General features: G+C 34.8%; 1 long non-coding RNA gene across 1 annotated transcript; it reads left to right on the forward strand.

Annotated features, from left to right (window-relative positions):
• Positions 1-17511: 17511 nt before the first annotated feature.
• LOC121221112 (uncharacterized) lies at positions 17512-18240 on the forward strand. The gene is made up of 2 exons (XR_005918394.1): positions 17512-17640; positions 17922-18240. It is a non-coding gene; the product is annotated as an uncharacterized lncRNA (long non-coding RNA).
• Positions 18241-20184: the final 1944 nt, after the last annotated feature.

The following is a 20184-nucleotide window of genomic DNA, read 5'->3' on the forward strand; positions in this document are numbered from 1 at the left end:
GTGTCAAGTCTTGCAACTGGCGCGAACACCTCTTTGTAGTCCACTCCAAATTCTTGCTTGTAGCCTTTTGCCACTAGGCTTGCTTTGTTTTTGTCAACGCCGCCATCCTTGTTCAGCTTAGTTTTGTAGACCCATTTGACACCAATAGTATTTTGGCCTTTGGGAAGATTTGTTAATTCCCAAGTGTTATTTTTCTCAATTGCTTCAATTTCATTATTCATTGCTTCTCTCCACCTTTTATGCTTCACTGCCTCATCAAAAGTAATTGGATCACTATCCACGAACAAGGAAAAATGGATTAGTGGATCTTCACTTCGATTGATTCCAGACACCTGATAATCTTGCATCCAAACTGGCCTTTGTCGATGACGATGAGGGCATCCACCAGGTGTTGTAGCTGTTTTGGAATCAGGCTAATGCATCACCACTTCGACAGGATCAGTTTTGTTATTGATTAAATTCTGATCTTGGTGTGTCTCCTCAATTTCTTCAAAATCAACCGCTATTGGTGTTGCACCTTGAACTTGATCATTCCAGGGCCAAAATTTTTTTTCATCGAATACTACATCACGACTAATTATAATTTTCTTGGTTACAGGATCACAGAGTTTGTAAGCTTTTGTTTGATCACTTACTCCAAGAAAAACACATTTTTCCCCCTAATCTTCTAGTTCTTTTCTCTTTTGATCCGGAACATGGGCATATGCTATACATCCAAAAATTCTGAAGTAATCAATCGTTGGCCTCTGTCCACTCCAAGCTTCTTCAGGAGTCATATTCAAAACAGCTAGTGTGGGGCTTCCATTCAAGAAATGGATACTCCAATTTACTGCCTCTGGCCAAAATTTCTTTGGAATGGCACTTCTTCGCAGTAGACTACGAACCATGTTGAGAATAGTTCGATTTTTCCTCTCGCATACACCATTTTGTTGTAGTGTATAGGCTGTTGTAAGTTGCCTATGGATTCCATGCTTCATGGAAAAATCATTAAATTCAAGAGACATGTACTCACCTCCACGATCAGTACGAAGAAATTTGATAGGATTGCCACTCTCCTTTTCGACAAGACTCTTGAAATTCTTAAATGTTTCGAAAGCTTCAGCCTTTTTTTAAGAAGTATACCCACACCTTTCGACCAAAATCATCAATGAATGTGATCAGATATCGTTTACCTCCATTTGAAACCGGTGTGATTGAACCGCAAAGATCTGAATGGACTAGCTCAAGTTGCTTCTTTGCTCTCCATGCTTTGCCTTGTGAAAATTGAGCTCGGTGTTGTTTGCTAACAACACAATCTTTGCAAACTTCTGATGGGATTGTAATTGGAGGAAGCCCCTCCACCATTTTCTTTTAGTGTAGTGTCCGCAAGCCACCGAAATTAAGATGCCCATATCTGAAATGCCTAATCCACGCTTCCTCCTTTAATTTTGCTGTGTAGCAAGTATGAACAGAATCATGAAGAAAGAGAGGAAACATTATATTCGATGTCATATCAACTTGAACAAGAAAATTCTGCTGCTGATCACAAAATCTTGCAAGCTCCACTTTTAAATATAATTTCATACCCCTTCTCAAGTAATTGGCCGACACTCAAGAGGTTTGATTTCAATTCAGGAACATAAAAAACATCGTTAATGGTCTGCGTTTTACCCTCTGAAGAAACTTGGATAGTTCCTTTTTCGATTACTGTAAGGGTAGAGGCATCTCCAAGCTTCACTTGGGTATGGTGGGATTCATCGATTGAAGAAAATGCCTCCTTGTTCCCACACATATGGTTGCTACAACCAGTGTCAAGGTACCATAAAGTTGGCAAAGATGCCTCTTTTCCTTAACATGCCATTAGGAGTATCTCTCATTCTTCCTTTTCTACAGTAAAATTCGTTGTCTCCACATGTCGCCCGAGATTGGTTCTACACTCAGATTTGTAGTGCCCATACTTGTGACATCTAAAGCATTCAACTTTAGACTTGTCGATTGGCCTGAAACCTATTGAACGTCATCCTCGGCCTCTACTTCTTGCATAATCAGAGGAAGAGCCTTCTATTTTCTGATCGTTGAAGTTTCTGCGTTGGTGGAATCCTCGTCCTCTCCCTCTACCACGTTCGTGGTTTTTTGAATTAGTTGCTACCCTCAATGCTTGTTCCTCTTGGTCTTGGTGTTGAAGTTTCTTCTCATGAACCAATAACGAACCTGGCAGCTCATCAATTGAGAGTTCTTCAATGTCATTGGCTTCTTCTATGGCGCAGACAACATAATTGAATTTTGGCGACAAGGATCGAAGAATTTTTTCAACAATGGCGGTGTCCCCCGTCTTGTCACCATGGATCCGCATCTTATTGACGATTGCCATCATTCTTGAAAAATAATTTGTGACTGACTCCCCTGAATTCATTCGTAGCATTTCAAATTCTGTACGAAGAGCTTGTAGCTGCTACCTCACTGCTCTTGTAGACCCTTGATACTTCCTCTCCATAGAATCCCAAATTTGTTTGGAAGTGTCCTTGCAAAGGATTGTCTCCATGATGGACCTGTCTATTGCTTGAAACAGGTAGTTCTTTGCTTTAAGATCCTTCAGCTTTGCCGCTTCATGAGCTTATCATTACGCTGGTGTCAGAGTTGCTCCTTCCGGTTCAACAATGCCGGAAGAAACAACATCCCAATATTCTTTGGACCTTAGGAAGTTCTCCATCAACATGCTCCAATGATCGTAATGACCATCAAAGCGTGGGATTGCTGGTTGAACAAAATTATCTGTGGCCATTGCTGCAGCTGCAAACTTTGCTATTTTAAACTCTCAACTTTTTACTTTCTCTCACACTCACGGTTTTGCTAACCTGGCTCTTAATACCAATGTTAAGAAATAAGAAGACAGAAAACTCATGTTTATTCAACAATTAATCAAGCCTTTATATAGGCTGAAGTACAACTAAAAAATAACCAAAAAAATAGCAACTAAGCTGATACTAAATCCCTAGAAAATAGAAACTAATCAGATACTCCTAAACAACATTTGACTAAACTTAATTTATTCAAAATAGCATCTAACACCTTCTACCTTGGGCAAATTAACCAATTTAAAACAGTTGGACTTATCCTTTAATCAAATCACTGGGGCAATTCCTCCAACTTTGGGTCGCTTAACCAATTTGAAATTTGTGTACTTCACTTCAAACCAAATTAGTGGTTTCATTCCATCTGAATTACAAAACATGAAGAGTTTTGTTAAATTATATCTCAATGAAAACATGCTAGAAGGCCCAATCCCTTATGAAATTGGAAACATGAAGAATTTGGTTGCATTGGATCTAAGTAAAAACAGGCTCAATGGTTTGATCCATTCATCAATATCTTATTTGTCTAGATTGAGATATTTGTACCTTGATTTGAATTTTTTAGAAGGTCCCTTACCACAAGTAGTGGAGAATTTGAATGATTTAAGATGCCTTAACCTCTCCAATAACCAATTGATTGGACCTATTCCATCTCAAATTGGGGATTGCTCAATTTTACAAGAATTATCTTTGAGTAACAATCGAATAATTGGAAGCATTCCCTTTGAAGTTTTAGTCTGTCCATTTCATATTCTTGATCTAAGTCATAACTTCATCGAGGGAGAAATACCACATCAATTTGGTAACATGGTTAACATAAGCATTTTGGATCTTAGCCACAACAAGCTAAGGGGCATGATTCCTAAATCCTTAAGGCCTAAGGAAAAGGACAATTTGTCCTATAACTTTCTGGAGGGTCCTATTCCACATTACTTGAGTGGTTTTCCCCTGACTCATTTCGGGGAAACAAGCACTTATGCGGAAAGATACCGAGTTTTTTTCGTTGCACTTCTACACCAAGCAACAATGTAATAATTTCTAGAATCGTCATCCCAATTGTTGGCTTTTTAGCCTTATTATCTATGGGTTTTCTTCTTTACTTAAGATGCAGAGTAGAAAATCATACATATAAGTCAAATGTCACAAAAAATGGAGATTTATTCTCACTCTTGAACTTTGATGGAAGAATTGCACTTCAAGACATCATTAATACGACAGAGGACTTTGACAACCGATACTGAATTGGGACTGGTGGTTATGGTAGTGTTTATAGAGCACATTTACCAAGTGGAAAGATTGTTGCTGTAAAGAAACTTAATCATAGAGAAGCAGAGATCACAACTTTTGAAAAGAGTTTCAAGAATGAGGCAAAATTATTATCAGAAATACGTCACAAGAACATCATAAAGCTTCATGGATTTTGTCTCCATAATCATAGCATGTTTTTGATTTATGAATACATGTCTCGAGGGAGCTTATTTTGTGTCTTAGAAAATGATATTGAAACAGTGGGGTTGGATTGGATTAAAAGAGTCAAGATAATAAAAGATACATCATGTGCCTTATCTTATTTGCATCATGATTGCCACCCACCAATAGTTCATTAAGACATATCAAGCAATAACATTTTATTGAACTCCAACCATGAGGCTTGTGTCTCAGATTTTGGCACAGCTAGATTTCTTGATCTTGATTCATCTAATCAAACAATGCTTGTTGGCACCTACGACTATATTGCACCAGGTAAAAGGTTTCAAGTATCCGATTGTTTTTGTTTGCTCATCCTATCTGTTTTATCTACTTAGGTTGAAAGTATCCCTTATCAATGCTTGTGGTTAATGATTAGCACGAGTTTACAAATAGAGCGCCATGATTTTCAAGTGTTGAAGTTTTTTTTTCTATAAAGAACGATAGATTTTAGATCTTTTACAAGATTTTAACAACTATATTTTAATTGTGGCTCTTTCATTGTGAAATGTAGAACTTGCTTATACTATGGTCGTAAATGAAAAATGTGATGTGTATAGCTTTGGAGTATTAGCACTTCAAACACTCGTGGGAAAGCATCCTGGTGGACTCTTGGTATCACTATCGACATCATATTCCAAGAATATAATGTTAAGTGATATTTTAGATCCACGTTTATCACTTCCAAATGATCAAAGAGCTGCAAAGGATATTGCTTTTGTTGCAACAATTGCCTTTGCTTACTTAAGGTTGAACCCAAAGTTCCGACCAACAATGAAGTGTGTGTCTCAAGAGTTCCTTTCTCGAAAAAGACTAGTAACAAATCGTCTCCAAGCTATTTCTCTCTTGCAACTGAAGGAGCATGATATGTATTTAGATGATAAAAGCAAAATCCAAGCTCAGGATTCAGGGGAAGATGGTGAAATCCATGCCATTTCTTCAACTTAATTTTCATGTCTAACATTATTTGAACAATGTGAGGCATCTCCTTGTTATTTGATCTCTTTATTTTATGTCTTTTTATTCGACATCAGATGTTAGCATTCTACTTTTGAATGCTACCCTCTATGTTTGTTTTTGTAAATATAAGGTCTGGGTATAAACTCTAAACCTTAACCCCTACTTTTATTATCAATAATTTTAGTGGAGAAAATTGATATAGAAATCATGTCTTCTTTTGCTAAGTAAAGATATTTTATTAATAATGTACCAAAAGAAAGCTACAAGAGCAGGGGGAAAAAAACACAAGTAGCACCACCTAATCCAAACATTAGCCTCTTTAAAGTGAAGAACAAGACAAAAACAAAGGCTATTCAATCAAACATGAAAGACCATTGAATTGTAATTCTTCTCACTTAGATTTATGTTAGTTCTAAAGTAAAATATTGTATTTAGTTGAATAATTAGCGTAGATTTCATGAATTGCATCGTATTTACGTTTTATATTCTTTTTACTTATTTTTAGTAAAATTATTTCAAACCATATATATAAATTAATGTTTTGACTTGAATTAGGTCTAATTTGGAATGAGAAGCGAGTTCGAATACAAGTGGAAGCAAGACGAAGGTTGAAAAAAATGGAGAAAAAATGGAGTAGTAGAAGCAATGTGTGTTGGAGCATCTGTTGGTGCAAACAGAGGCAACACCATGTCGTTTTGTTGTTTATTTACCCTCAATTTCGTTTTTTCACCCCCGGTTATAAATAATCATTTTTAAGTCTTAATATAGATAGACGGAAGGTGCTAATTAGTCTTTATTATGTTTTTCTCTTTTAGTTTTTTGTTGATTTTCTTTCAAAGTAATTGTAGTTGCTGTACAAGCTCAAATTTGCCCTGGCCCAATAACATTCCAAATAACAAAAAGACCAAGCCCAAAAATAATTAAAATTACAACCCCCCAAAAAATACAGCCCAAACCCAATGAAAAACTAGTGTTTCAGAACCCTAGTCCCTCCTATGTGCGCCGTACGCTTCTGCCGTACCCACTCCTCTATTGCGCCAACTGCTCTGCCTGATATCGCCGCACCTACTCCTGGAAAAACAGAAGCCAAATAGAGAGAAAAAACAGAGAACAAAAAAAAAAACAATATATTACTTTTGGCTATAAAAAGCCAAAATTTTTGTAATATGAGAGGGACTTTTTTTTCTTAGATGTTTTCTTCTTTTCTTTCGGCTAATGACGAATATGCTGTAGAAAAGGAAAAAAACATTGTATGAAAAGAGATAAAAAATGAAATACAAAAACAGAGATGATTCTCGTTTGATTTCAGTTTTTTTACCTTAATTTTTTCTATTTTATCTACGAATATAAAAAAGGGAAGAGGAAAAGAAACTTACCTATGTCGGCCGATCTACTCGCCGTCGACGGCCTAGCCGGAAAAGGAGAAGAAACGAAATGTTTCTTCATTGCTCCGCCAGTTTGGCCGGGTTTTGGGGGGTTTTGGCCTCGGATCTTTGCTCCACGTGCAAAGGGCATCGAAAAGAGTTTTTTTTTATTTTTTTAGCCACCATGGACGGTGGCGCCGTCACCGGCGATCGGCGGCCAGTGTTGTGGCCGATGGCCAGACTCCAGGCAGGAAGAGGAGAAGAGCTAGAGAGAAAATGAAAAAGGCAAAAGTTTTTTTTTTCTGAAATGGTTTCAAAATGATTTTTTTGTTTATTTTTTACTTATATAGGCCCCTTAAAACGACGCCGTTTTGGGCAGGCCTCCCAGGCACCAAAACGGCGTCATTTTTCCTTAGACCCGCGCACGACCCGACCCGCTCCAAGAAGGATCGGTGCGTTTTCGCAGAATGGGTTATTTACAATCCTGGTCCTGCCGCGTTTGCGTTTCTTTTAATTTACTCCCTATTGCTTATTTTTAACCTTTTTGAAATTTACCCCTAGAATTTTGCTTAGTTTTCAATCAGATCCCTGACCCATCAGCGTGCTGAAAAGCGGACACGTGTCCAGGGTCTAGTTTATTCACTCATTTGGCCCCCGCCCTTTCATGCTCTCTTCATTCTGGTCCCTCCTTGTTTATTTTATTATGGCTTTGACTCTCAAATTTCATTTTTGTCTTGAATTAGTCCATTTTCGTTATTTCTTTATCATCTTGTTAATTAATCTAGTATTATCATATTTATATTGTCATTTTATATTTATTCATGTATTATTATTATATCATTATATTATACTATTAGCATTGTATTATTATTTATTATATTCCATATTCATTTATTTAAATTTGGAATATATTTATCCTATTGTATATTGATTATTATTACTTGCTTATACATATCATTTTATTTCAAACTTTATCATATATATATACATACATATATACCTTTTATATTCGATAATTTTAAAATGTATTTATACATACGTATGTTTTTTTTCATATATTTTAAAATATATATATGCATACATTTTTATAATATATGTACTTATATATTTTTTATATTTTATAATTTTTGTATACACATTTATATATATACGTACATAATTTTTTTAATTTATTTGTATATATATACATACTTATATATTATTTATATATGTTGTGCGGAAGCGTGTAAAAGAGTAAAATTATTGTACTAAAAAATCACACTAAGTTCAATTCACAGGAAAGCGGATCACAAGGATCGCTTAAGTACCAAGTCTTTCCTAGCCAGAATATTCCTCAATCGTAATTTAATAGCACAATAAATCACTACAATCACACTCACAATTCATGCAGAATAATACAATAAAGAACACAAGAATTTAACGAGGTTCAGCAAATTTTGCCTACGTCCTCGGGCCTACCAAATATATTTCACTCCAAAATACAAGTGAGAATTTATAAAGAGAGAGAGAGAGAGGGGGAGAGAGAGAGAGAGAAAGAGAGAGAGAAAAATGCCTTAAGTAGAGAATGGCAAATATGAGATACAGAATGAGAGATGGTTATGCCTATTTATAGTTGAGGTTCAGGGATCAACTTGCAAAGTCACTTTACAATTAGGGACCAAATATTGCAAATATCTCAGATTTCTTATGCCAATATCTCGATACCCATATCTTTGACTTTCCTATATTTGATACCCATATCTTTGACTTTATTTGATTCCCATATCTTTGACTTTCCATAAATATGGATGATTTCCAATAATCTCCACCTTGAAGATTTGATTCGAATAATCTTATCTTCACACAATTCTCTCTGCCTTTGTCAACAACACTTGATAGTGCCTTCTTCAACTGTTAAACATGCAGAATATTGATCAAGTTCAAACAATGTTCGAACTTGATTGTTGTTACCACCTTGGTCATCATATCTGCGGGATTATCTGCAGTCTTAATCTTATGAAGGTGAATTTTCCCCTCATCAATAATTTCTCGCACAAAATGGAAATGTACGTCGATATGCTTTGTACGTGCATGATAGACTTGATTCTTTGCTAAACGAATAACACTTTGACTATCACAATACACGTTAATATTCTCCTAAACCAATCCCAAGGTTTTAACCATACCTTCTAACCAAATAGCTTCCTTTACAGCCTCTGTTACAGCCATGTATTCAGCTTCTGTGGTTGACAACGCAACTGTAGACTGCAGTGTAGACTTCCAACTTATTGGTCCTCTAGCAAGTGTAAACACATAACCAGTGGTTGATCTTCGTTTGTCCAAACCACCGGCATAATTAGAATTAGCGTACCCAATAACTCTTTTACCAAGTGTAGTGTCCTGCTTGAACAGTAATCCAATATCCATGGTATTCTAAATATACCGTAGAATCCATTTCACAGCTTGCCAATGTCCTTTTCCAGGATTATGCATATAATTGCTCACTATACTAACTGCCTGTGAAATGTCGGGTCTTGTACACACCATTGCATACATCAAGCTACCTACTGCATTAGAATACGGAACTTGTAACATTTATTCTTGTTCCGTATTCGTCTAAGGAGATAGTTATGTAAAAAGATTGAAATGAGAAGCCAATGGGGTACTTACAGCTTTTGTCTACTCGTTCATGCCAAACTTCTGTAATACCTTCTTCAAATATTGCTTCTGAGACAAACTAACTCTGCCATGAGCTCTATCCCTACATATTTCCATGACAAGAATCTTCTTAGCTTCACCTAGATATTTCATCTCAAACTCAAGGTTGAGTTGAGTCTTCAATCTCTCAATTTCAACTTTACTCTTAGATGCTATCAACATGTCATCAACATATAAGAGCAAGTATAGGAAAAATCCTTCTTGTAGCTTCTGAAAATACACGCAATGATCAAATTTACTTCTTGTGTACTTTTGCCCTTTCATGAACTGATCAAATCGCTGGTAACCCAATTTTCTTTATCAGCAACCTTGAATCCATCTGGCTGAGTCATATAGATTTCCTCTTCCAAATAACCGTGTAAAAATGCGGTCTTCACATCGAGCTGAACTAGTTCAAGATCATATTGCGCAACCAAGGCTAGCAAAATCCGAATAGACGAATGCTTCACAACTGGAGAAAACACTTCATTGTAGTCTATTCCTTCTTTCTAAGCGTAACCCTTTGCTACCAATCTAGCCTTGTATTAAACTTCATTTTTACCAGGAAATCCTTCCTTCTTTGCATATACCCATTTGCATCCAATTGCATTCTTTCCTTTGGGTAGTGTCACCAACTCCCAAGTCCTATTTTTATGAAGAGACTGCATTTCTTCATTCATAGATTGCTTCCACTTTACACCATCAGGGTTACTTCTTGCTTCTGTGTAAGTAAAAGGAACATCATTATCTACAATTGGAAGTGCATAGGCCACCATATCATCAAAGCGAGCAGGCATACGAATCTCTCTTCTTGGCCTTCTATATGCAATTGAATCATGTTGCTGTAGAAGTTCTTAGGTCGAAACTTCTTCATCATTTGTTCCTTCAATATTAGCTGGATCATCATTAACCTTTTCAAGCTCCACCTGCTGCAAAGTGCCACTGGTTTTGTTATCCTTTTGTGAATCCTTATTCTTCATCATGGTTGATTCATCAAAAGTCACATCTCTACTGAAAAAAATCTTTCTTGTATCAGGACACCAGAGACGGTATCCTTTTACTCCACCGGTTATACCCATGAATAATGCTTTCTTTACTCTTGGGTCTAACTTAGATTCTTTTACATGATAATAAGCAGTGGAACCAAAAACATGTAAAGAATCATAATCAGTAGCAGGTGTACAGCCCATTTTGCCCAACCTAGTATCCAAATAAATTACAAACCCAAAAATTAAAAATTAAAACCCCTAACCCATTTACAAAATTAACCCAGCACCCTGGCCCAATAAGTCAAGCCCACGTGAGACAGAGTTTCAGAGATTGAAACCCTAGTACCTTACTTGCCACCGCCCTAAACGCTGTGCTCCACTTGCCACTGCTCCACCGCCATTGTCATGCCATCAAGTACCTGCAAACATTTAAAGAGAAATGACAGCACTAGCAATAGGAAAGATGTATAAAAGCCGAACTTGGCTATAGTTTTAAGGATCGGCTTCCCTTATTTTCTTTTGTAAAAAAGAAACATCACTTAGAAATATAAAAGCAAAGAGAAACAGATTCCAGCAAAAAAAAAAGCATAAAAGGATTCAAGGTTTCTTTCCCTTTTATCTATTTATTTATTATCTTTTTTATTTCGAAACTACCTATCGATTTACTAGTTTTTATACATCTGTAGCATATATATATATACAAATAGAGTTAAAAGAAAATAAGAAAAGAACCTGCTTTTAGATCGGTCGAAAAGAGGGATTTTTGGCCCTCCGACCGCCTTGCACGGCGGCACCAGCGCCGGTGAGTGGTGGCCGACACGGCGGCGATTGGTCGGACGCCGTCTAGGCTCTCAGACCCCTCTGCAGAGAGCAAAACCCTTTTTTTGGAAAAACAGAGAAGAAATGATTTTTTTTAAAGAATTTCGGGCTTAAATAGCCAAACCAAAACGGCGCCGTTTCGCCCTGGGGTCTGCGTGTCGACCCGACCCGAACCGCCTAGGATCTGCACGTTTTGGACCAGAGGGGTTATTTGCGTCCCCAGTCCTTCCGCGTTTGAGGCCGTTTACAATTGGGTCATGTCCCCTTTTGCATTTGTTTTAATTTTGCCCTCCGGAATTGTTTTTTCTACGATTTGGTCCATTGGCTATCCTGCACAAGACCATGCTAGAACGACGCCGTTTAATAGGCGAGGGATTATTTCCCTTTTGGTCCTCCTTTTTATGCACGTTATGATTTAATCCTTTTAGTTGTTTTTATTTTTTAATTTTGATCCCAGAGTTTAGTTTTGTCTTCAATTTAATCTTTTTTTTGCTGTTTAGGTTATTTTATTCAAAACTAACTGTTTAAATATTATTAATATCATTATACAATATTATTATATTATTATTAATTTTATAATCAAATGTTTACCCTACATAAGTATTATGTATTTTGTTTTATTATCTATTCTAAAATATATACATATATATACATCTACTTATACTTTACAATCGATATATGCACGTGTTTTATTATCTTAATATATATACATATTTTGTAATATATATATAAGCACACATTTATTCCTTTATTATAATCTACGTGCCTATCTATGTATATATGTTTCTAATATATATATATTACTACATTTTATACCTTATATGATTTATATACCTTTATATATTTAAGAACTTTATGTATATTCTTTTATGCATTCTTTTTCATTTCTATATATATACTTCTTATATTTTTATACATACATACATACGTATAACCTTTTTTTCATTTTTATTGTTATTATATTTAATGCTTTATTTTTTTATCTGCTTATATGTTCGTTATGTAGTACGCTATTAATTTGTTTTTATTTTTTATGTTTATTCATGTTACATTATAATTATTAATATACATATCCACAATGTAATTAGTTTTCACATTCTTTACAACAACTTCGTGTTTTATTTTACTTAACATAACAAAATTTGTTTTAAAAATGGCATTTCGTGTTTAGAGTCGAGAAGATCGTACCCTAACTTACTGGGTTTCGATTTTCACGATAAATCTAAATGCGCGAATCTTTTCAAACTCAAATTTTAAATTATCTTGGAATTAAAAAATCGCGTCCTAACTTACTGGTCGTGATCTCATTTTTAAATCCGAGATGGCTAAAATGTCTTTTAAACAGGTAATTTTTAGCATTTTTTATTCGCGTATCGGGAATTTGAGACATTGTGTCCTAACTTACTGGATATGATTCTCTTTCTCGAATAACGTGAAATACGCCCCTTTTTCTGAAAATTTTCAACGTTTTAATAATATAAGGATCGTATTTTTAAAATTCTTCAAAATTTTCAATTTTCGACATTAAAACATTAAGTAATCAATTAGGTACCAATTTTGGGCGTATCGAGGGTGCTAATCCTTCCTCGTGCGTAACCGACTCCCGAATCCGTTTTTCTGAATTTCGTGGACCAAACTTGTTGTTTTAATAAAATCAGACTGTTTATTAAAAACAACCATTTTTTTAGGTGATCCAATCACACCTTGTCAAAAAATATTGGTGGCGACTCCCGTTTTCGTTTTCAAAATCTCAGTCGACCCCGTTTTTCATCCAAAAAAATGGAGTCAACAGCAGGTTTACCAGCCCACCTCTCCATAGGAGTTTTTCCATTTATTACAGCTGATGGCAACCGGTTAATTAGATGGCACGCATATGTAACTGCCTCAGCCCAAAATTCCATGCCCAATCCAGTATTGGACAACATACATCAAACTTTCTCCAATATAGTCCGATTCATATGTTCTGCCACCCCATTCTGTTGTGGTGTATCTCGAACAGTGAAGTGTCACACAATCCCTTCATCTTGACATACTTGTAGAAATGCATCATTCTTGTACTCAGTACCATTGTCTGATCGAAGTCGTTTGACCTTTCGACCTGTCTGAGTCTTCACCATCTTCTTCCATTTCAGAAATGCATCCAAAACTTCATTTTTTCTTTTCATTAGATACACCCATACTTTTCTTGAATAATCATCAACAAAAGTTACAAAATAATGCATACCTCCCAAAGAAGCCACTTTAGTAGGTCTCCATACATCATTGTGAACGTAGTCCAGAATTCCTTTTGTATTGTGAATTGCTAAACCAAATTTTCTCCTCGTTTGCTTGCCCAGAACACAATGTTCACAGAATTCCAATTTGCAAGAATTTGCACCTTTCAACAAGCCTTGCTTCGCCAAACTCTACAAAGCTTTTTCACCAGCATGTCCCAATCGCATATGCCATAACCTGGTAGCCTCTGAATCTGCATCTTTCACAGAAGCTATTGATGTTGATTCAATAACTGTACTTCCATTTAAATAGTCCAGATTATTCCTTCTTGTGTCTTTCATCACCGTTAATACCCCAGCTACTACCTTTAGTAATCCATCTCTCAAAGTGATTGTGAGCCCTTTAGATTCTAGAACCCCTAATGAGATGAGATTTTTCTTCAAGCTAGGTATGTAGCGAACATCTATCAAGAAACTAATTGAGCCATTGTGATTCTTCAATTGGATTGTACCTACTTCTATTGTCTTACAAGCGCTGTCATTGCCCATAAAAACAACTCCGCCTTCTAGTTCTTTAAGACTAGAAAACCAGTCTTTATTAGGACACATATGATAAGTACATCCTGAATCCAAAATCCACTCATCTGTATGACATGCCATTGCCATGCCAAACAAGCTAAAGTTTGACTCCTCATCATGCTCCGCTACACATGCATAAGAAATAGCCTTGCCCTTTTGTAACTTAAGACAATTCTTTTTCCAATGCCCTTTCTCATGACAAAAAACACATTCATTTTTGGCAGGTCTCCCTTTGGACTTACTCCTACCAGATTTGCTACTGTGCGATCGGCCTCTTACTGTTAAGACTTCTGTAGTTGTATCTCTGTGATCTTTTATATCTTTTTTTCGAGTCTCAGATCTATACAACGCACTACAGACTACATCAAATGTGATCGTATCCTTCCCGTGAAGCAATGTGGTGGTAAGATGATCATATTCATCAGGAAGAGAATTCAACAACAGTAATGCCTTGTCTTCATCTTCAAATTTCTCATCCAAATTTAGCAAGTCTGCTAAAATTTTATTGAATGAGTTCACATGGTCATTCATCGACATGCCGGGTGCATACGTGAATCGATAAAGTTTCTTTTTCATATAAAGCCTATTTTCAAGACTTTTTGTTAGAAACTTTTCTTCCAGTGTATCCCACAACTTCTTCGCTGATGTCTCCCTCATGACAGAGTACTTCTACTCTTTGGCCAAACATAGGCGAATTGTTCCACATACCTGTCTATTGATCTTAGCCCACTCCTTGTCATCCATCTTATCAAGTTTTTCTTCAAGGGCTATATCCAGCTCTTGTTGACATAAGACATCTAGGATCTCACATTGCCACATACCAAAATTATTGGTACCATCAAATTTCTCTACTTTAAATTTTACAGTGGTCACAGTAGTCTTTGCTGATGACGATACCTTTTCTATTTTTCTCCTCAATCCTAACTACTGTACGTGAACAATTCCGTGGACGATTGTATTCCCTAAGTACGAATCTAGCTCTGATACCAATTGTTGAGCGGAAGAGTGTAAAAGAGTAAAATTATTGTATTAAAAAATCACACTAAGTTCAATTCCCAAGAAAGAGAGGTGGATCACAATGATCGCTTAAGTACCAAGTCTTTCCTAGCCAGAATATTCCTCAATCGTAATTTAATAGCACAATAAATCACTACAATCACACTCACAATTCATGCAGAATAATACAATAAAGAACACAAGAATTTAACAAGGTTCAGCGAATTTTTCCTACGTCCTCGGGCACTACCAAATATATTTCACTCCAAAATACAAGTGAGAATTTACAAATAGAGAGAGAAAGAACAATGCCTTAAGTAGAGAATGGAAAATATGAGATACAGAATGAGAGATGGTTATGCCTATTTATAGTTGAGGTTCAGGGATCAACTTGCAAAGTCACTTTACAATTAGGGACCAAATATTGCAAATATCTTAGATTTCTTATGCCAATATCTCGATACCCATATCTTTGACTTTCCAATATTTGATACCCATATCTTTGACTTTCCATAAATATGGATGATTTCTAATAGTATACTTTTTATATATATACATATATGTGTACACATACATACATACGTTTTTACAATACATGTATATATATGCATGTATATTTTATAACTCATACATATACATGCATATAAATGTTTTTCATATTTCATAATTTCAAAGCATACACATATATACATGCATAAATTTCTACAACATATACATATGTACTGTTGGAACCATGTTTTAAAATTTTGAAAAAATGGGAATTGATTTTAAAAAATTTAGTCGCCACCAATCTTTTATTGAAATGTGATCGGATCACCTTAAAAATAATTTTGGTCTGCGAATTTTGAGAAATAAGTTCGGAAGTCGGTTACTCCCGGGGAAGGGTGAACACCCTCGTAACGCCCAAAATTGATACCGAATTGATTATTTAATGTCTTAGTGTCAAAACTTGAAAAGATTTTTAAATACGATCCCATGAAATGAAAGCTTAAATAATTGAATTGGTTAAATGGACAGACCCATTTCAAAGAAATAGACCGCCACACTCAGTGAATTAGAGTGCAACAGTTCAATCTTCGAAGTTTGGTTCGTCCCTTTTTTAAAAAAAATTTAAAAACATGTTTTAAGAATGATATTTGATTATTTAAGTCAATCGAGAAATCAGAATCCAGTAAGTTAGGGTTCAATTCCTCGAAATTCTTAAAAATAAAATAATGGCTTTATTCAAAATCGAGATAACAAAATGTCGTATCCAGTAAGTTAGGATCCAACATTTTGAAATCTTAAGAATTTTATTTTACTAATTGTATGTTTTAATAAAATGAACACTTGATTATCTAAATTCATCGAGAAGAATTGAAGCCCAGTAAGTTAGGGCACAATTCTCTCGAGAACCTATGAACACCAAACTTTTTTAAGGATTATGAAATAAAACAATTATAAGCTTTAATTGAATTCACCTCTTACAAATGGAACATGATTGAATAACAATACATATGATGTAAAAGATAAATGACAATTTAAACTTAAACTAGAAGCAATTAAACAAATAATAGACAAATACAAACATTGACCTTAATCACATCATACAAACATCCACATTAATAATTTAATAACCTATAAAACGAATAAAGTAAATAAGGTTTAAGAAGTAAAACCTTTATATATAAAAATTATGTAAAAAGGGTAATCCGAAGTTAATGATATACTCTATATACGTATGTATACTAAAAATAATTTCATATAAATTATATATATTTTAAAATAATATTGATAAATTTAAAACATATTGATAATAATTTAAAAAATGGATTTTTTAAAAAAAAGAAAATTTGTACTAATAATGAGTTTGAAAACAATATTAAGCTAATATTAAAATAATGTTAAAAAACAATGAATATAAGAATTGATTTATTTAAAAAAACTTTTGAAATCAAAATTAAACATAAAAGGCATTTTTTTGAAATTGAAAATAATAATCAACAAATTTTAAATCGAAACTTAAATAAAATTAGAATAATAATAAAAGAAAACCGAACTAATTGAAGATACAATTGACTCAAAATATTAGTGTATAATGAATTTAACATACAAAATACAAACTAAAATAATAATTTATTACATTTTAAAATATAATAATAAATTTAAACACTATCAAAAAGAAATATTATAACGAATATTAAAAACTATAATATATGAAAATAGAATTAATTATAATAAATAAAAAATAACAATGAATTTTAAGAAAGAAAACTAAATTAGTATTAAATTAAGATTTATTTCGAAAATGAAGGACAAAACTAGTAATTATACGCAAACATTGAGATAATCCAAATCAATCACAGAAACGACAACATTTAAACTTGGATCTAAGTGAATACAGAATTAAATATGAGGTACCAATTACATATCAATAAAGGAAATCAAATCGCAATTTTATTAAACACGGGAGGACCTGTTGGATAAATAAACCAAATGATCCATAATGCGCAGATCATTCCCGGATCGGGTCACCGTTCGGATGGGGTCTTCAAAACGACACCGTTCTGAAGCCATTGCATTAGCAACAAACGGTGATGTTTTAAATTCTATGCTTAAGACTAAAATAAACCTAAAAAAAACCTATCACTTTCAATAATAAAACCTAAACTAAAAACATTGTGCCACTCGAGGAATCCTCTTCTCAGACCCTTCAACCCCCGTTCAACTCCGATGACGACGGAGAGAGAGAGGATGCTGTCACCAGGTACGTCCTTCTTTCTTTTACTGTTATCTTTTCTCTTCTCTCCCGATTAATGAACACAAAAATAAATAAAAGAAAGGAAACGAATAACTGGTAAAATGAAAAAGAATAGAAACCCAGAAAAATAACCTTTAGGTCTTTTGATTAATTTTTGTATTCTGAATGCGTAAAAAAAATACAAAGGTTCTTCCCTTTCTTTCATAGCCGAGAGAAAAAGAAAGAGAATAAAATAAAAATACAATATCCCTTTTCTTTCTATTGTGTTGTTTTCGTCCCATTTGCAGGTGTACCGAGGTGGTGGACGTGGCGTGTACGGAGGAGAAGGCGCACGCGTACGGAGGCTTGTTACGCGCGAGGTTCTTGGCTGCAGCGCCTGGATCTTCTAGGGTTTCCGTGTGTTGTTTAGTGTTTTGGGCTCATTTGGGGTTTGGTTAGAATTAGATGTTGGACCTTAATTGTTTGGGCTAATTTTTTTGGGGCCGGTGTTTAGTGGGTTTGAGGCTTAATGTAATCCAGGCTTGGATTATATTAAATTTGTAATACTGGACTGTATTGGACTTTTATTATATTTATTTTATATATTTTTTTATATTTGGGTTTTAATACTTGGGTTCGGGTCAGGAAAAATTTGGGTATTACATGTACATTTTTTATTATAAATATACACGTATACACACACTCTTATATTTTTAGATATTTCATAATTTTTTATACACATATATATATTTTATAACTTATCACTACACCAAAACAGGTCTTTAGCGGCGTTTTTTTAGGCCTTTTGCGATGCTTCCACAAGCACCGTAAAAAAGGTCGCTAACGAAAACGTCGCAAATGTTTGCAGCGTTTACAAACAAAAACACCGCTAAAGACCATGTTCTTTAGAGGCGCTTAGAGAAAAATGCCGCAAAAGATCATGTTCTTTAGCGGCATTTTTCCTTAAGCGCCGCTAAAGAACATGGTCTTTAGAGATGTTTTTTTATAAGCGCCTCTAAAGAACATGGTCTTTAGCGGCGTTTTTTTCTAAGCGTCGCTAAAGAACATGGTCTTTAGCGGTGTTTCTTTCTAAACGCCACTAAAGAACATGTTCTTTAGTTGCGCTTTTATACAAAAACGCCACTATTTTTGGGATTTTTTTATATTAAGTTTTTCATTTTTCAGTCCTCCTGTAGCAACAAATCAAAAGCAACCAGATCTAAACCAGCCAAAAGCAATAAATTTATATAATATTTCAAATTAAACGAATAAAATAATATTAATATCAATAAATAAAATTGAATTCATATTATTTTTGGAAAAATGTTAAATGTTAAAATGATATAAATATTTATGCAATACACTATGACGGCGGAAGTTGCGATTGAAACATCTTCATCATAGTGTGAAGCTGCTGCTGGAGTTCGTCGTACTTTTTGCTCTGCTCTGCTTCTCTCGCTGCAGCCTCTGCTTCCCTCGCTGCAGCTGCTGCTTCCCTCGCTGCCGCCTCTACTTTAAGTTGTAGCTAAAGTTCTTCATATTTCCTTTGAACTTCAACTGTGGTCGCTTGCATCTGAGCCATCTGGTCTTTTAACCTCTGAACTTCAGCTTGAACCTGACTCCCCGAAGCCATGTATTGCTGCGAGCTGGATCCAAAATATTGGGTTGGGCTAACAAAAGATCCTTGAAATCGAACCCGACCATACCTTTCAGGACCCAAAACTTAAGTAATAATCCGGTTATCAATGTCTTCAAGATGAACAGAACTATCACTAGAAGCAATAGCTTCGTACTCCGCCTTTTTATCCTTTAGTTTTTCCTAATAAATAAAGCACATAGTTAGGAACGCAATATATATTAAAAAACATATGCAACATAACAATAGTCGCATTACAAGTAATGAATTAAACCATTAGAAAATAAACACTATAAATAACTAAAACAAGTCAAATCGTATTAAGTAAACATACCATTATTTCACCAGTTTCAGGAGTCATGGGAGATCCATCTTTCTTCCTATGTGTAATTTCAAAAAGTTAAAGGCGTCCAACTTTTTGACCTGACGACAGTTCCTACAAGCTAGTAGTAAAGATATTATTTAATGGAAAGTTATACATATTTGACAATATTAAAAAATTAAAAATACCTCCGCCTCAGCTACACATGCAAAACTTCTCGACCCGGCTGTGTGAGTGAATTTTTGTTTCTGCCTGCTGATTTTTCCAACTTGTTCACGATCCTACGTTATGAAATTTTTAGTATGTAAATAGTAAATACTATAAACCAAAATAATTACAATAGTTTGGAAGTACGTCATACCTCGCCTTTCTTCGAATGCCAAAATCTAACCGCATCTTCCCATTGGTACCTCAACATACCCGACGGGACATTTTGCAATTTCTCATCGACGGTTGTTTTTGTCTTATAATAATTTTTCTTCAAAGTACTTTTATTGTCTCTCCATCTTTTTCCCAATGCCTTCTTTACATAAGCATCCGAGACCTCTCAAGCAAACCTCGCCTACAAAAAACACAAGTTAATAAAGTAAATATAATGATTACTATTTATGTA

Source organism: Gossypium hirsutum, chromosome D09, assembly GCF_007990345.1.
Source record: "Gossypium hirsutum isolate 1008001.06 chromosome D09, Gossypium_hirsutum_v2.1, whole genome shotgun sequence".
NCBI classification, from domain to species: domain Eukaryota; kingdom Viridiplantae; phylum Streptophyta; class Magnoliopsida; order Malvales; family Malvaceae; genus Gossypium; species Gossypium hirsutum.